Genomic DNA, 14,535 nt, shown 5'->3' on the forward strand with positions numbered 1-14,535 from the left:
GCCGCTGCTCGCCCTCCGCCCCGCGTCCCCCCCGCGCCCGCCCCGCCCCGCCGGGCACCGACCGCCGCCGCCGCACAAAGGAAGCGGGGCAGCCGCGCTGTGATGCCCCCGGGGGTCCCCGCGCCGCGCCAGCCCAGCCGCGCCGGGAGGATTTCATTTTAATTTTTTTTCCCCCCTCCGCGGGCGATTCCGTGGCTGCCCCGCCGCCCGTGCCGTGCGGCCCCGCCGCGCCCCCGGGGCCGAGCGGCGGCGGGTCCCCCGCGCTGGCCGCGCGCGGGGCGGGGCGGGCCGGGGCGCGGGGCCGGGCGGGCGCCGCCGCCGCTGCTGCGCGGCCCGGGGGGGGCGGCCCCGCGCGCCCCGCACCGCAGCGCCCGCAGCCGGCCCGCATCCAGCTCTGACGGTAACGGGGGTCCGGGCACCGGGGGGGGGTTCGGGGGGGCGGGTTACCGGAGGGGGCGCGCGGGGACCGCAGGGCTCCGCCGGCTCCAGGGGCGCAGCGGAGGTGGCCCCGCCGCAGCGCCGGTGCCCGGAGGTGCCCGCGGAGCCGCCGCCGCCGGGGACCGGCTCGCCCGTCCCTACCGGAGAGGAACGGGAACAACTTTTGGGTTTTCTCTTGTTTTGAGGGGTTTTTTTCCCCATCCAATTTTTGATTTTTTAATGGCTTTTTGGGTCGTCTGACTCGTAAGTGGAAATAAAATATCCACGGGTGCCTCCAGGAGGAAAGCTGAGACACTTCCAGCGGGAGCCGACCGGCAGCTGCCGCCTTTGCTGCGACCCTTTTCTGCCCCTTTTCGGATGGGAAAAAAAAAAAAGGGAGGGGGTTTCTCCTCCTTCTAGGGCAAGGAAGCGCCCGATCCCACCGGGACACCGGAGCGGGTGGCGGCAGAGCAGGACCCCGCCGTGGACCCCGCGCTGATGTGGATCCCGCCGGTCACAAAGGAGAGGGAAGAAAGACCCACCCAGCGATGGTTTATTTAACACCCGTCTCCCTGTCTGCCTCCGCTGGGTCAGGAGGCTCTGCCGGGGAAAAATCCCCTCTGGAAAAAAGCTCCGCTGCGGAGGGAGCATCCCCGAGCACCCTTATGGCATCTTCTGGACCATCGGCGCTGGGAATACGATTCAGCGGGGAAGAGGCGTCGTGTTCCCCGAGAGCTCCTGGGCAGCACGGCTGGGCATCCACCGGCTCCAGCCGCGGACGAGCGGGCTGTGCCGCCACTCCGGCTCTGTCCCCAGCAGAAATGAGCTGTTCTCGGTGCCAGCAGCTCAGCCTCAGCATCCCAATCCAGCTCTGGGAAAGCCATCGCATCGTGGGAATTTAATGGCTGGAGAGGCAGGGCCTGGCCGCAGCGAGCCGGCGGCGGCACGGCACGGCTCGGCTCGGCTCCCTGCAGGGTTCGGCTGCAGCGGGGCTCGGGGCTCTGGCCCTGCCGGCTCCTTCCGAGGACAACCAGCGACAAAGTTTTCCAGCCGTGCTCGGTGTTTTCCAAGGGACGAATTTGTTGGCATCAGGCACTGGTGGTTTGCCTGGCTGTGGTTGTTGGGATCTCTGTAGGAGGTTTTTGATGTATATTTATGTGTCTCTATATTTATATTTATATATTTATCAGTGCATCCCCCTGCTCGGGGGATGCTCGTGTTCAGAGGCTGCAGGCAGCTTGCCCGGGTGGGTGACGGGCGCTCAGGAAGGACAGAGTGGCCGTGGGGCACTGCGGGCATGGGGACAGAGCCACGTGGCCGCTCTTTCAATAAGGAGTGTCCAGCGTCTTGCTCGAGATGATTTGGGGGCATTTAGCAGTTTTATACCTTCCCGTGGCCCTGCGGTGGGGTTTGATCGTCTGGTGTGCTGGGCACAAGCTGCTGGTCAGTGGCCACACACGTGGACATTGCTCCGGTGGGAGCCGGGCTGGCAAAGCCCTCGCACATGGGCTCTGGTGTTGGGAGGTGAGGTGGGAAATATCCCTGGCAGAGGGCACCTGGCGCCCTGGGAGGGATTTTTCGTGTTAAGGATCTATAAAACTTTGAGGAGCGATTGGAGGTGCCGGGAGCCGCGGGGGGAGCCGGGTGCGGTCGGGCCAGGCTGCCCCGACGCGGTGGGGAAAGGAGAGGGAGGCTCTGGTCGCTCTGCCGTGTGCTGACCTTGTGTGTGGAGCAGGGGAAGGGAAAGCCGTTCCCTGGCTGCGGGAGCACAGCTTGTTTTCCCAGCTTCAGGAGCAGCTTTCCTGCTGTCTGGTGGGTCGGTGCCGCTGGGGCGCGTTCTCTGTGCCGGAGCAGCGCCGGCTGCGAGCTGGGCCCGTCTCAGCCGGCTGTGGCATTAAAAATTGAAATATCTCGCTGTGCATATTTATCCCCAGGCAGGAGCAGGGAATCCCATGGAGGGGGTGGCTGTTGCCGGGCTGTCCCTGGGGACAGAGCCCTCGGGGAGGCCACGTCACCTCCGTTTTTAAGCCCCTCTGGTTATCTGTCTTGTGTGAGCCTGAAATTCGTCTATTCCCGAGCAGGCTGCAGAGGAGCTGCTTCCCTCCCGGGGCTGGTTTTTGATCGCAGGCTGCTGCCCTGCCCGGGTAAGGGCTCTGGCTCCGGGGGCGGGGGTCTCCCGGGTCGCACGCCCCCGCGGTGGTCTGTGCCAGGCCGGGCGCTCCGTGCCCGCCCCGCGCTGCCCCCGCGCTCGCCGTGCGTGCGGCAGCAGCCTTTGCCTCCCTGCCAGGCGGCGGAGTTAATTTTTGCCTGGAGCGGGTTTCCTGCGTGACCTCAACTTGTGTGGGAAAATGTGCGGTGAAGCCGGGCAGCCCTGCTCTCTCTCCGGCGGGATCCTGCGGCGCGGGGCCTCGGGAATGAGTGGTGGGAGCCAGCCCACCCCGCCACCCTCCTCCTGTCGGGTACCACGGGCACGGGGGTGGGCTCCGGAGAAAGGGGGTGTCGGGGTGGTGGCGTTAGTGGCAAGAGGCTTGCGGCCTCACGGCTCATTCGGGGGCCAGAGCAGGGTATCTGTCCCTGTGGAAGGACCTTTGCTGGTGGTGTCTCATTCTGGGGTGGAGGGAGCGTGTGTGTGACCTCCCCAAGGCTGGCGATGATGCAGCTGGCGGGGTGGGCCGGGGGCTGCACCTGCCGGGACCCCTCTCCCGGCCCCGCCGGCATCTGTGCCGCCGCATGTCCGTCTGCAGCGGGCGCATGCATGCAAAAATAAGACATTTCTTCTTTCTCTTCTGCCTGCGCATTCCTCAAAAAGCTAATATTCATGAAAGGTAATTCAATCAAACCACGATGCCTATCAGCTAATGCAGCAAAGCTGGCGCAGGGGTGAGAATGGGAGCCAGGAACACAAAAGCCCTGTTTTATTACCTCCTGCTTGCCTGAGAATTGCTTTTCTCCCTCGAGTGAGCCGGCTAAAGCTGGCTTTATTATGTTAACCTATTTGCGTGTCAAGAGCTATTGTGCCTCTCTTTATCTGTGTTTGTATTTGCTCGATGCAGGGAATAAAAGGACGAGGCGAAAATGGATGGCTGGTCAGTGCTCCGCGCTCTGGGGGCACTGATTGGTTGCTAAGTGATTTGCATCCCCGGTAATCGCTTTTATCTCGGAAGGATGTCGTGTATAATTATAAGCCTACTGACATCTTTTGAAATCTGCCTAATGGGTGTTTTTAATTTACATGGGAAGCAGGGGCTATTTGTGTTGCTCTGATTACAGGTTGGGCGAGTATATGGGTTAAAATAGAGATATTTCCATAGATGTGGGGGACTGGGAGGGATGAGGCTGGGATTTTTGCCTAGTTCCTGCTCGCTCAAGGGTGGGTAGAAGAGCAGAAGTCGCCGTGTGTGTTTGAGGTTTAGTCCCTCAGGCCAGTGCACAGCCTGGGGTGCTGCTGGTCTGTGTGCTCGGTCCCTGTGGGGGCTGGTCCTGGAGCCATCCTGTGAAATACAACAGGAGGTGGGCTCCTGGCTGGCTCAGCCCAGCTGTGGCTGTGGGCACAGGACCCCTCTGTGCAGCCTGGGATGAGGCACTGGCAGGGCTGTGTCGCTGAACACCCACTCTGGCCATTGTGCCAGGGTGAGGTGCTGGTGCTGATCCGGGTGGTACAAGGAGCTGGCTGTTCTGGTGAGGAGACAGGATGAGGTTCCTGCTCAACTTCCAGTGCAGGGAGCGTGCGGGGCTCTGCCGGACCTGGAGGTGCCTGTGGATCTGCTGTCTGTGGGTCTCAGGAGCCAGAGAATGCTGTGGCTCCAGCACAGCCGCAGCTGGTGGGTCACACGGCCGTGCTGGAACCGCTGTGTTCACTCACAACAAATACAGCTCCTGAGCACCCCATGTCCCGCTGCCAGCCCTGGGCACCCCCGGTCTCGCCGACAGCCCTGGGCACCTGCATCCAGCAGGATCTCACCAGGCCTGCCGAGGTGTTAACGGGGTTTGGGGTGTGCTCCTGGTGCTGCTGGCACCGGCAGGGCTGCAGTGCACCTCCTGGGCAGGCAGTGGGGTGTGGGTGCTCTGCCACAGCCCTGTGTATGCTTGGGTGTGGAGAAGCCACGGTGTGGGAAGTGTCCTGCCAGGAGTGCCATGCTGGGGACACTTGGCTGTCCTGCCTTCTGCCTCCGTGCTGGTAAATTGTTGGAAAGGTAGAGGTCTGAGGTGCAGACAGGGGGGAGACAAGGGGTCTTGGTGTCCCCCCAGTGCTCTGTGGCTGGGACAGGGATGCCTCAAACAGGCAAGAGGTCTTGACACCAGGTCGGTGCTTGCGAGGAGCGCAGGGGCTGGGCTGGGTGAGGGTTGGGGGCAGGTCCCAGAGGTAGGTCACCCACAGGGGCAGCTCCAGCCAGCTGCCTCCTTCCTCCTCCTCCAGGAAAGGCCATAACTGAGCCACAAGCACGTGCCTGTCTCCCTCAGGCCGCGCACAAGGTGACCCCATCAATTTGCAGGGCTGAACTGGTTCTGTGGCACTGTGGGCAGCGCTGTGCTGAGCAGGATGGGGTGCCAGGCTGGGAGGAAGCACGGGGGGTGGGAAAAGTTGATATGGGGGGCGAGTGCTGGACCCCATGCCTTGGACCCAGGGATGCTCTGCAGCCCCATCCCATCCCACCGAGTCCTGCTGGCGAGCAGTGCGGGCACCGCTATTTATGGCTGGCTGTAAACAAACTCCCAATGAAAGAAAGTTAATGACCTGAGACTGACAGGAGCCTGCTGGGAGTTTTTATAGCCCCTGGGACTCCTTTTGCTAAAGAGAGAATACATCAGCGTTTTAACCCAAAACAGCAAGAGCCGTGTGGTGCGGGGACTGGGGAATGGCCCCAGCCTGGGGGGATGTTTCGGAGGGGCTGGTGCTGGCAGAGGAGGGGGTTTTAGTGGGGGAACTTGCTCTTGTTTCTGTGTCTGTCTCCGTGTGTGGGACTGGGATGTGCAGCCCCCTCCTCGGGAGGCATGTCCCGGCATCGGGGGCTCTCCAAGGCTTTGCCATCTGCCTCTTGTAGGTCATCTCTGCCGTGCTCTAGGCAAGAGCGGGGGCTGGCTTAGTGTAGCTGGTAACCACACACTAATAAAGCCTTAATACCCTGCAGCAGGGAGATTTTGCTGTCAGAGATAAATATTCATATTGCTTTCCAATTCAGCCTTGGCTGCACGACAGGGGTGCCGTGGGGGGAGACGGGAAGGCTGCGGTGTGGGGCATTCCGAGCCCCACTGGCTGCCCTGCCCACGCCTGCCTGCTGCCTGTTGTGTTTGATACCGTGTCCTAGCTAATTGTGGGGTGGGAATATCATCGCTGGTGCTCTGGGGGCAGGGTGGTCCAGGGTGCCCCTCTCACCCTGCTCCCTGCCTGCTCCTTCGCTGCTGCCTCGCACGCGCAGCCTCCATCTGCACGCGACGCTTGATTTACCGAGAAGAGCTGGCAGTTAAACCTGACAAATTGAAGGCGGTTTTAAGTGGTTCAGGTTAATTAATAGTCAGGGAAGTATCAATTTTTTAAGGGATGCTCTTGGCTCTCAGGGAGAACTGGAGCTTGACTTTGCCTTTGAAAAGTAACACCATCTGTGCGGGTGCCCATGGGCAGGGGGCTGGAGCCGGGCAGGGGGATTGGAGCCAGGCAGGTGGCTTAGGTCAGTGCCATCACTCTGGTTCCTATCCCAGCCTCCCATTGCTGCTGATATTTCTGACCTTGTGTGGCTGGTTTGCCAGGATGGGAAGGGACAGCGCCACCCTGTTGACCCAAGCCCTGCTGCTCATCTCAGTGCCCTGTGGGGCTCTGGTTGTCCTCTCTCCTTTCACAATGACCTGCTTTGGTCTGTGCCATGGCAGCAGAACTGGTGTGTAAACTGGGCCAGTAACCAGAGAGGTTCAGCTGTAGCCACCTGTAGCCAAGCGGCTGTGGGGACTGTGGGGGGACCCAGGGATGAGCAGCAGCATTAATGGGGGTCCATCCTGGGCTGGGACTGGGAGCTGATGTGGATGAACTGGAGCGGCACGAGCTCTCCTCAGTTCCTCTGTATGTGGCCCATGTGCTCACATCTGCAGAGCTCGGGCTGTGGGATTGCCAGGGGGGCAGATTTTGAAAACCATCATAATGAAAGAAGCTTAATCTCCCCTGTGAGGAGAGGCGGCTGGTCTGTGGGTTTGTGCAGCACAGGAAGCCTCTGAGCTGTGTCTGATAAAGACTCCATGGCACGAGGACCTGAGCAGTGTCTGTGGTGGTCTCAGTGCTGCTGTGCCATGAGGTGCTCCAGAGGTGGGAACCTCCAGGCTCTTGCTCGGGGCTGTGACCTGGGGCAGCTTTGAGCCTTCACAGGGCCATGTGCTCTGTCTTTCCCAGCACAGAGCAGGATGCAGGTGGAAGTGGTGGGTTTCCAGCAGGCCTAATGCTTGGGAATATGAGAGATTAAGGTTAGTGACCATTTTTTAACTCAATAAAGGGGAAGACAAGCAGGAGTCTGCAGTCCAGAGATATAATTAGTTCGCAGCAGTGGTGCTTTCTTGATTTAGCTTCACAGAGCAGAACAAGACAAGGATGTTATACCCAATTAGCAATAACATACAGCCGGAGCCTCACTAGGTGAGATAACAAGCCATTTTTATAGCTCTTCTTTACAGACTTTTTTTTTTTTGGAAAGGGGGGGAAGGAAGCAAGGGACCAAGTCTTTATTTCTTTTCGTCAGGGAACAATTATTAGTGAGCTCAGAAAGCCCAGAGCTGAGTGATCTGTTGGCCAACACAGATGATAAAACAAATCAAACAGCTTGGAACTGGGCTGAGGCCGTCTGTCCATCCATCCAGGGGAGGCTGAGCCGTGTCCCGGCAAGGACATTGACAAGGGCCACCCACACACCGTGGATGTGTCCTGTCTGCTCCTGTGAGGGTTTAATGGCACGTGGCCTGGCAGTGCTGCTCACTGCCCTGAGGGCACCTGATGCAGGCAGGGTGGCCATCAATGCTGCTGGCTGTGCCCTGTTGTCTCCTGGTAGGCACACAGTCTGCAGCAATGTGACCCCAAGCCATGTACCCTCTTGGGCATGATGATTCCCCAGCAGTGTGACCCTGTCCCTCCTCTGCCACGATGGTGCCCCAGCAATGTGGTCCCGAGCCGTGTCCCTCCTTGGACACACAGGTCCCCCAGCAGTGTGGCCCTGAGCCGTGTCCCCCAGCAGCACAGCAGTCCCCAGAGGTTGACCCAGCCGTGTCCTTTGCTCAGCCCCGGTCAGGTGGCAGCCGCCTGCCGTCTGCCAGCGCCGCTCTGCCTTTGTACTGCGGATCGATGGCCATTGATTTTTCCTCCTGTGTAAACCTGGATGGGCCGGGCTGTGCAGGGTTTTCGTGCTCATCTGGCTCCATCTCTCCTGTGCTCGGAGCAGCCTGTGCTGGTCTCCACAGCCCACCCACCTCCCTCCTGCATCTGCAGCCACAAAACTCAAGGACATGCGAAAAAACAGCCTTACAAGGGTCAAGGAATCTCGGGTTTCATTAATCAGCTTTTAATGATGGGCTCTGCTGTTTGCAGTCGCTCCCCAGGGCAGCACCCCCAGTCCCTCCTGTGGTACCTGCTGGGGCAGCTGGTTTGAGGCAGCTGGTTTGGGGCACCCATGGGAGCAGGGGCATCAGCCCCCTCAGTGTGGGGCATCCCTGGGGGATACTCCTGCTCCAGAGGGGGCTGATTGTAGGGGACCTTCTCCCTGTGGGTGTTGCCCCCCAGCAGTCACCCTTCTCCTATGGGGCAGAGCCAGAGGAGGGGACTTCCGTCCCCTTCCTGTCCTTTCTGTCCCCTCACCAGTTTCACAGCTTGACGGGAGTGTTCCCCGGGGGAGCTCTGTCTACCAAGGACCACGCAGACCTATCCCAGCACTCCCCCAGCCCACCATGGGGACCATGCCCCCCATGCCATGGGGACAGGGTTGGGGACATCCCCACTTGTCCCCAGCAGCCACAGAGCCGCTCTCTGGGCTAGTAATGCCTCGCAATGATCATCAACTCCCATCGTAATCATTAAGACTATTAGAAAGAAATGTTGGCTCGCAGCTCATGTCAGACTTTCTGTTCTGCTTTGCAAACGCGCACAATTAATGCCAATCAGGCGGGGGAGGCAGCCAGCTCAGATCCAGGCTGCTCCCAATCCCACTGTCTGCTCTCCACAGCCCGCCTGCTACATTTTCATACAATTGCTACAAACATCGGAGGGAAACTCCGCGTTCTTCAGCAGTGCTGAGTATTGTTCTCTCTTCCTTCTAATTACTCGGCATTCAGGAGCTCATCCGGCCCCGGATCGGTGGGGAAAGGAGGGATTTGTACAGCAAATACAGAAATCTGGAGAGATGCCTTATTTTCCCATTCAGCGGCTGCATTAGGTTGTCTGTGGCTAAATAAGAAAGACCTGTTTAATTTTTCTTTGTCTTTTTCTTCCCCCCATAATGTTGGTTCTCCCCGTGGGTGCACAGTCTGGTCCCTGTCCCCCAGGAACCCCAAAAGCAGGGTGAGTTGGGGACAATGGGGGAAAAGAGCCGGAATTGCTTGCCCGGATGGTGTGGTATAATCCTTGTTACAAAAGTACACATCAATTATAAGAATTCCTACAGTAATCTTGGAAATCTATCTTTTCTGCTGAACCAGCTCATTAAAGAGCACCATTCATTTCCATCTCTCCGGGTGAGAAGGGTTTAAATCTCCAAAGCTTTGTATTACCAAATAGACTGAGGGTGATGGACTCGTGTTAAATATTAAAAGGAAGAAGTTGATTTTTAGTTTTTTCCCCTCTTTTTCCCCAGACTGGCAGCGCAGACAAAGTATAACGTAAGGAGGGGAGGGTGGGGGGTCCCTGCCATGAGTCCTTTCCCCCACTGTGGATGGGTGATGTGGGGCTGCGCTCAGTGGATGCCTTTGAGGACCCCCCTCACCTCCTCTCTCCTGAGGACCCCAGCCAGCACCAGGGGAGAAGGGAGGAAGGGAGAGAGGTTTCCCCAGGCCACCCTGGCAAGCCCCCAAGCCTGTGCTGGCCCCGGCCATGGCACAGGCAGGGCTTTTGTGTGCAGGCAGGGCAGCAGCGGCCGTGGGCTGAGTGATGGGCACAGAGCCCCTTTGTGTGCAGCTGCGAGCGGGTCAGTGGTGACAGCAGGATGTGGGGATACAGACCTGCTGTGGGGATGGGGAGCTGGTACCCAGGGATGAGGGGAGGGTGCCCAGGGACCCGGGCATGGGGAGCAGCGGCCAGCCAGGGCCGAGGGTGGCGCGGGGCAATGTGTGCGCTGTGCCGAGGCTCTGTGCAAACATGCTAATTTGTTTTCTTTCTTGCCTCGCCTTTCAGGGTAATTGGTTGCATTTGAAGCCTTTGTGAAAGCCTTTGATTATAGTAATTTCAGCAGCGCGATCTACCCTAGATTCCTTCCTCAGATTCTTTCACAGCTCAGGCGCTCGGGGCTGTAATTACAGAGCGGCGCACGCCCGGCTGGCGGGGTCCGGGCACCGCGGCGCTGCCACCGCGGCCATGGCAGCACAGGGACCTGCCACTGCTGGGGCAACTGAGTCCTGGGCTGGGGCAGGACGCAGCCAGGATGGGGCAGGAGCTGTGGTGGGAGCTTTGATCTCTGCCGTGATGTTTGTTGGATCTCAGCTGGAGATGTGGGTGCTACAGGTGCCCATGGTGGGGACACCCATGCCAGGCTGGGGTCCAGGGTGCTTTTAATTGTTGCTCTGGAGGTCTTCCTGAAGCTGCTTGGCTTTTCTGGTGTCTTGATCCTGTGTCTCTGGTGGGTATGGGACCAAAACCCTGTGAGCATCCTGACCATCCACAGTGGGATGGTGGGCAGCTCAGTGGGCTCATTCCCCCAGCTCCTCTTCCCATCCATATGCAGGATGAAGGCATGGCACGATTGTGTTGGATGATGAGGTTTTATTTGAGGGGCTGGTACCACATCAGAGGGGACACATCTGCACAGACAGGTCCGCCCACCTGCTACGCGCTGGCCCTGCCAGAACCCCAGTGCACAGAGCCAGGGCTGAGCTCTGCCAAAAACACTGACGGTGCCGAATGGGGTCCTGACCTTTGCTAACCGGGCCACTCCCCACCCCCCGCTCCTGGCATTTCATTCCCAGTCCCATGTAATGACCTTCTTGGCAGTGCCATGCCAGCGTCTGCCACTTCCAATTACCCACGGCTGCTCGGCACCCAGCGCAGCACACGGCGCTCCTCCTGCCCGCCAGGATGGCAGCAGGCTGGGGGATGTTGCACTTGTGGCTCAGGGACCCCCTGGCGCTGCCCAGGGCTCTGGGTCCCTGCCCTGGGGCACTGGAGTCAGTTGGCTTTCCAGAATCATTATTAACCTGTTCGAGCTGTTCCTGCTCTCAGCAAAAATAGATCTTTAATCTCTGCCCAAAATAGCTCATTTGATGAGAGGCCTGCTTAAAGCTGACACATAAATTTAACCAGGCCGCCCAAGCCCTGTGCGAGGACGTCTGCAAATGCTCAACAGCACTTGAATTGTTGGTTTTTTGTTTTTTTTTTTAATTCCATCATTACGGACACATCTGATACCATATTTCTTCCATCGGGTCATTTGTGCTGCTCGGGAGGTGATTTGCTGTGCCCCATCCCAGTCTCTCTGGCCCTGCTTGTGGGCCAAAGGTTATTCTGAGGTGTTTTTGGATGTTGATTTTCTTGTGCAGTCTAGGGGTTTTTTTTCTTGGAACAGCCACAGGAGTAGAAACCTCAGTTCTGAGCGGGATGGGGAAGACTTAATACTGCCCTATAATGCCAGCAGCGAGGGGATGCTCTGCCCAGCTCCAGTGCCACTCTGACCCTGGCTATGTGCCACAGCTGTGGGCTCTGTGCCATCCTGGTGTCACAGCAGCCCGATAAAGGCACCATCCCACTGGCAGCAAAATGCTCCAAAAGTAAAGGCAGGCTCTGGGGAAGTGGGAAATGGGGATGCTCAGTGTGTGACAGCAGAGTCCCAGGCTCAGCCTGGCATCTTCCCAGCATCTCCACAGGGCACATGCTGGGAGAAGCCACTCGGCTGGTCTGGGTCACTGTCCCAGCCCCCCACTTCCCCACCACCTCAGCGAGATCCTGAGCGGCAAAATAATCACTTCCAGAATCATTATCCATTGCAAACCCCAGCTTCCAATTTTAATCAGAGGAGCTGGTGTTGCTTTAAGATCTGCGGGTTTTAAAGATCACAAGAGGGGTTAGAGAAAATTACCCTTGACTCTTACATGCTAATGTAATCTCTAACCAGATCTGCAGCACTGCAGCTAAAATTGCTTTTTAGATTAACATTTAATTATTAACAGGGCCCCCTGAAAGGCCTGGGGCTGGAGCACATGGAGGGGAGAGGATTATCCCAGCCAGTGGAGGGTTGGTCGGGCGAGGGAAGGTCGTGGGGCGGCTGCTGGCACCATCCGTGCCTTGTGGCACCTTTGGTGGCAAAGTTTCGCTTTTATTTTACCTGGTGCTCCTCATGGTTTATGGTGGAGTAATCTTGCTATGCTTTGTGTAGGGCTGAGCTGTGGCATCACTTGCTGAGCATCCTGTCCCCTCCACCCTAAATCTGGGTGGGAGATGGGCATGAGCTGGCACGGCAGCACCAGCCAAAATCCTGCTCTCCCTGCAATGGGATGGGTATCTGCTGTGTGTAGAGGGGAGGCCTTCCTTCTCCAGCACCTCCTCACCCTCACAGGATGCCATGGGATGGGAAACCAGTGTCTGTGGGGACCAGGGATGGCGGCAGCATCTGTGCCAGGGCTGCTGTGGGAGTAGACCGATGTCCCAGGGCTGCTGTAGGGGCAGCACCAATGTCCCAGGGCTGCTGTGGGGGTAGCACTGATGTCCCAGGGCTGCAGGGAAGGGGAGCTCCCTGGAGGGACAATGGAATTCTCCTCCCTCCATGGAGGGACAAGGGACAGGGGTGTCCCCAGTGATAGTGGGTACCCTTGCTCCACACTGGCTGGGTTTGTTATACTTGGCACATCAGGGATCAGTGAGGGCCTTTTCTTCATTTCCCTGGTTGCTGCCAGCCTTGGCCTTGCTCCCACACTGTCAGTCTGTCCGTCCATCAGGCTCTGTCAGTGCCTCTCCCAGCCAGGGTGACCCCATCACCTCCTGTCCTTGAGCTGAACCCATTGCTGGCTTTTAATAACCAGGGAGGATGTGGTAGTGGTGTGACTCAAACAGCTTTGCAGCATCGCTGTTCCTGCCCCTCCTTCTTTTCCTAAACCCAAAAGCTCCCTTTTTATGGGCTTGCACCTCAATAATGCCTGGGGAAGGATGTGGACATGTTGCAGCAGAGCCTGGATGGTGACCAAGACCTTGTCCTTTACCATCCCTGCCCTGCCTGCTGCCTCACACTGCCAGCAACTGCACAGACCCACTTCAGGCTGAGACTTCAAAAGTTCCTTTTTCTTTTCTCCCCCTCCCGTCACATTTTCTTTTATCTAAATCCTCGCCTGCGAAAGCCTCTATCGACAGCTGCACTGCCCTTATCTCGCCGGAGGGACCTTCGCAGGGAGCTCGCAGGAGATAAGCCCGACTTATCAGTGCTGATGTCAGAGGAGGTGCCAAACCCTCCCATCACTGGGGCTTTAGACATAGAGGGTGGTGGTTTTTATTAAAGTCACGAAGACCTTGGGCTTATAAATAGTGCGATGTTGAGATGGATTACCTGGGTGTGGGGCAGCAAGGAGTGGTGGGAGAGGGGGAGGATGGAGTTGTGGCTGCCCCATCCCTGAAAGTTGTCCAAGGTCAGGGTGGACAGGGTTTGGAGCAACCTGGGATAGTGGAAGGTGTCCCTGCCCATGGCAGGGTGTGGAATGGGATGAGCTTTGAGGTTCCTTCCAATCCAAACCATTCTGAGACACTGTGATGCCAGGGTTGTGGCATGTGGGGTTTGGGGCTCCTGGGGTACTCTACTCCAGGTGTTCCCAAGGGACCCTGCTCCTGGTGGGGTGGTCTTGCCAGGTGCAGTGGTGCTTGCTGGATGGTGGTGGATCCACAGCCTGGGCAGAGGCCGTGCAGATTCGGGGCATTCCGGCAAAACTGCTGAGTGTTGCCTTTCCTGCCACGAAAGAGCCAGAGCAGCTTGAACTAAATCGGATCCTGCTGATTGGAATTATTTCAAATGCAGATGGAGCTAACTAAGCCGGCGCTAAGCGTTGGACAGCCCAGTGCCCAATTCCCATCAGCTGATTCAGGGGCTTTTCTGAGCAGCATTAACGAAATGCCACCGTTGCACAGATGCCCATTGTGCCGGGCGCCCACCCGCTCGCCCACGGGCACTTTGGGGGCCTGGGACACCCGACAGGGTGCTGGGGTGAACAGATGGGTGGGGTTGTGGCACTGGAGCCCTCATAGTTCTAAGTGTGCCCATGAAGTACAGCATAGCTGTCGGAAAAATCATCTCAGCTGCGAGACACGGGGAGACGGGGGCAGAGCTGGGCTCTGAATTAATCAGTGGCTTTATTCAGTTTGGCGTGTGGCTCCTGTGTCTCCATGATGCTCCATGGACAGGGTTGGGATGGCTCCAGGAAGGTGCTGGGCTGTGTATGGCAGTGATGGGGACAACCTCTCCCAGCATGGGAGTGCCCCCAGGGACCTGCATTGCTGGACCCCCAGGGTCAAGTGTGCCCTTGGCTCCTGTGACAGGCCACCAGCGTTCCCCCGGACTGGGGCTGCATCTGTGCCCTCCCTGTGCCAGCACATGGATTTGGTGACCCCCTGGGTGCTTTCTCCTTGCTCTCAGCCATTTGCCCCAGGGACCATCAGCGACCTGATCCTCATCCAGCAGTGGCACGAGCCGCCCACGGTGCCTGTGTCTGCCAGGGACACAGGTCAGTGTCCCCATGAGGAGCTGTCTCTCTGTAGGGAGGAGGTGACGTCCATTGCTAATTGGCCATATGGTGACACCCGGTGGGACACCAGCGCTGAGGTCACCGCGGAGCTGAGGCTCAGGTACAGCGGAAACCGGTGCCATCATCCATCCCCCGCACGGCCGTGGGTGCCCTGACCCGGGGCCACCCTGTGCGGCTGGAGATGGGGCCAGGACCGGGCTCAGGGCAGCAGCTCCTGGCACGGAACAT

At 58.6% G+C, this 14,535-nt stretch overlaps 1 protein-coding gene across 1 annotated transcript in view; it reads left to right on the forward strand.

Annotated features, from left to right (window-relative positions):
* Window positions 1-311: 311 nt before the first annotated feature.
* The window catches only part of FAM222A (family with sequence similarity 222 member A), a 29,979-nt gene continuing 15,755 nt past the window's right edge, over window positions 312-14,535 (forward strand). The window contains exon 1 of the mRNA XM_071572077.1: window positions 312-400. The gene's annotated coding sequence lies outside the window, so the exon portion shown is untranslated. The remainder of the gene's footprint in view (window positions 401-14,535) is intronic.

The sequence above is a fragment of the Pithys albifrons genome, chromosome 17, assembly GCF_047495875.1.
Source record: "Pithys albifrons albifrons isolate INPA30051 chromosome 17, PitAlb_v1, whole genome shotgun sequence".
Taxonomy (NCBI): domain Eukaryota; kingdom Metazoa; phylum Chordata; class Aves; order Passeriformes; family Thamnophilidae; genus Pithys; species Pithys albifrons.